Here is a 4,320-nt window from a genome sequence, read left to right as displayed (position 1 = left end):
CGAACGACGTGCATGAGGAAGAATGTTACTCCTTCATCGGCAATATATGACCCTCTAGCACCTGTTGATCCGGCGCTATTGGAGAAACTTATGCAACACATCAAGGCAATTCCACCCAAACCACCAGCAGCACCAGGTAAAAAAGAAGTACTAACAGCTGGTCATGAGAGTGACTTCTACAGCATACTCATCCATGAGAGACCGTGGCCGGAGAATGAGTATGGATGGGTGTTTGATAATGTGAGTCTTTATTACGGCTGAGTTATATATTATTTTATTTTATTACTGCTGTGTTATCTAATTTTTACGGCTGAGTTATATATTCTTTTATTATATCACAGCTGAGTTATATATTCTTTTATTATATAACGGCTGAGTTATATATTTGATTACGGCTGACTTGTTAATATTATTTATTTAGCATGTCGTGGCATATATGAACGTCCTCGTTAAAAGGTCCATGCGAGAGCCCACTCCATTCTGGTCCAAGCGGATTTCCTTCGTTGACGTTTTGTGGCAAAGTTTTTTGATTCACGATTACGCTCAGTTCAAGATGAAACCCACAATGTTCATGTTCAAAAGCAATGGTTATGAAGATATGATAAATGGTAGGATTCTCGATCATTGTCGAACAAACTTGAAGTGGTATGAAGATGTGGATCACTTGTACGGATGTCTTCAAACCGGCGGAAATCACTGGATTGCGTATCACGTGGATCTGAAGAAAGAGAAGATTGATTGCTACGATCCAATCTTTGGAGAGGTAACACTCGAAAGTGAGCAGAGAATTCTGAATTCATTTAAACCGCTGACGCACATAAAAGAGGAGAGATGTTGAGAAAAGAGGAGATACATCTCTAGGGGAACAGACAATCATCCACTTATGAGGTATTATCTTTCTAGTTTTTTTTATTGGCTAATGCTTTAAAAAAAAGATTTAGTGACAAAAATAATATATATCAATACAAAATAAGTAAAAGACGTTTTTATGTATTTTGATGGCTAATGATGCTCTAAATTTTCACATCGATTCATAATTACAAGCACTTTGTTTTAGTAGTTTCCTTGTTAAAATAATAAACAACATTTGTCCGTTTTGGGACTGTACTAGTATAATTCAATTGGATATATGGAAAATTAGCTGTTTTTCTATTTCTTAACACTTTACGTTGGGGTGGTTTGTAACTGCGAGTTTGCTCTTGTAGATATGAGTTTATAATAGAACTTAGTGAATTATGTAAAGGAATATTTTGGAACAAAACAACGAACTAGAGAGCTTGATTCGCGCGTCTGGGTTTTTTTTTTTTTGTTGTTCTTATATGTTTTTAACATTTGGGAATAACATCAACTTGATTGTTTGTGAACCTGTTATAGATTCATATATTATTGAGTTTTGATACTGGTGTGTCTTGTTCAATATTTTTAGCTTCCAAACTTTCTAATATAAGAATTTTTTTGCGCTTTACAGGGTTTTATTCATTTTATTTTGATAAATTAAACATTAAATGTAAAATATTAGAGTTGTAAGTATACTCTTAGGTTTATTAAATTATATTCCAAACATTTTGATTTAAATATGTATATAAAGTTCAAATTTGATTCAAACAGTTTTAGAACAAAATACATGTTTAGACAAATATATTTCAATCAATATAGTTTGATCCCTTGTCTAATCTATCTTATTTGATATAGATTTGACATATCACTTTATATATACAGTTTTGTATATAATTATTTCTAATTATTATTAGATAATTACTTAATTATTATTAGATAATTTCATATTTTAAAATATTTTCTCGAATTCATGTACACTAATATTGAAAAAACTTCTACATTTTTCTATTGTCGATTATCCTATTAATAAATGTAAATCATATATGGTTTGCCTATAAATAAAACACTCAAAGAATGATATGTTTTTGTTGTTTATTTGGCTGTACATGAAATGAATGTTTGTAATCTATTCTATTAAAATAGAAGTAGTAACTTCTTTCATGTGTGGTTTTTTAATTTGGACAACCGTTTAGAAATTTTATTAAATGTATTTTTATTAAAACTAATAACACATAGATTCTTTGAAATACTTTAATCATAATATCTGTTGATATCTTTTCATTTTAACTGTACAATATATATTTTTAAAAATGTAAAAAATCTGTTTGAAAAGAGTTTAACTAGATCTTAATTTTCAAAAATTATATGTAATATTTCCACTACTTTTGTAATTAGTTTTGAAATATTATTATATATTAATATATTAAGTTATCATTTATAAAATTAAAAATAAAAATTATATCTTATTTTTATCTATTATATAATCATAATCAATCGTATTAAAAAAAATTATTATATTAAGATAAATATTGTAAAATTATATTAAATTAATAAATTAATATATAATTCAGTTTCATAATTATAAATATTTATGTTTAAAATATAATACGTTGGAAAGACAGGTTAACATTAATAAACTAAATAATACATGTATGAAAATTAACATGTATTTCATTAAAGCTAATAATATAAAATATTTGAAACTACTTTAATCATGATATATTTTTATTTTAAATATATATTTAAAAGTATTATAACAAATCTATTGATAAATATTTTAACAATGTTTTAATTTTCAAAACTTTTACGTAAATATTTTCACTAATTTTATAATTAGCAATGAACTATTAATATGCATTAATATATATATATATATATATATATATATTCAATTATCGTTTATAAAAAAAATTCTATCCCATTTTTATCTATTTTATAATCATAATCAATCATGTTAAAATAAATTATTATATTGAACTAAAAATGATAAATATATATTAAATTGATAAATTTATAAATTTTACTTATCATAAAAATAATATATTCATGATAAACATATAATACGTTGACAGAACAACTTAACATTAGCAAACTATATAATACTTGTATAAAATTAAGATTTTTATATATGCAATAATATATTATCTAAATTGAATAAAAGTAAAAAATATTGCTAAAAGGAAATCAAGCTTTGAAAGGCGGATCAGAATCTAACATAAATTAAATAAAAATTATTTTCAAATATGTTGTTTCATGCATATATTAATTTGTTTAAAAACTAAAAGCAAATACAATAATATAAATATAGAAGAAGAAGTAACAAATACATACGACGGTCTTAAATACATAATTGATTAACTACAACATTTAAACTATAAAATTATTAAATTATTGTATAGTTATATAAACATTTAAATATATGATTAGATTTTTAAAAATGTATACTACTAATGATCTAAAATAATTCTTTTTTTTTTGTTCAAGAAAATGATCTAAAATAAATATCTACATATATAAAACTGAAAACAGACACCCGCGTTGTTACGCAGATCGAGATCTAGTTCATTTCTTAATGTCGATTACACTGCATAATATTACAAACCTGATATAAGGCTTGTTAAAAACTTTGAATTTAATAAATATATTGTATGAAAAGATATGTATATGAATTAGTATATGAATATTTGATCATAAGCTTTTATTATTTTCGTTTTTTTAGGAAATCAAAGATTGCAATCTTTTAGGTTTATGTGGTACCTACTATATATTAGACAAAATGATGATTACAGATTAACTATGTCATAGATTTTATGAATATTTTGTGAAAGTAATAAATATAGTGAGCATTCAAATTTCACTTTTCATTTACATTAGTTTAGGAATAGTAGTTATCTATTATTATAAATCAGGCATTTTCTCTCATTGGAGCATCTTACTCCATGTGTCATCCTATCATTCGCTGAATTTTTTTTTTCAAATTGGGTTTGGATTTGAAGGAAAATTTGTGGCTCAATTATATAAAAGATTTAGTTATTTTTCTATTTATGGCCCAACAGCTTCCATTGTAACACTTCCGATGGGAATTTACAACATGTATCTAAAACATTAATCTATCGACTTAAAGCATGTATCTAAGACCAAAATCTCTCGATCAATAGCCACTCCCACTAAATCTCTACAAACCTGCAAAAGATCAAAACCTTTAGCTTCTTCCTCATGTGGTTTTCCTCTTTTTAATCCTCATCAACGATCCCATTTTCCGGTCCGACGGTTCCAGCTCTGCCCATTGTCTACGATATGATATCATCCCGCCGCTGTTGAAAACCAAGATTAGTTTCAATAAGATTGGTGAAATCGTGGTGGCGCCGGATTGATGTTAATTATTGAATGTAATATGCTGTCTTTTGCGAAGTGGTACAGTATTCAAAACACACATGTATGTTTATAGTAGAAACAATGATGGTTTCACTTCTTTTTTTTTTT

The sequence above is a fragment of the Brassica oleracea genome, chromosome C1 (genome assembly GCF_000695525.1).
Source record: "Brassica oleracea var. oleracea cultivar TO1000 chromosome C1, BOL, whole genome shotgun sequence".
Lineage (NCBI taxonomy): Eukaryota > Viridiplantae > Streptophyta > Magnoliopsida > Brassicales > Brassicaceae > Brassica > Brassica oleracea.
This window is presented reverse-complemented; position numbering follows the sequence as displayed.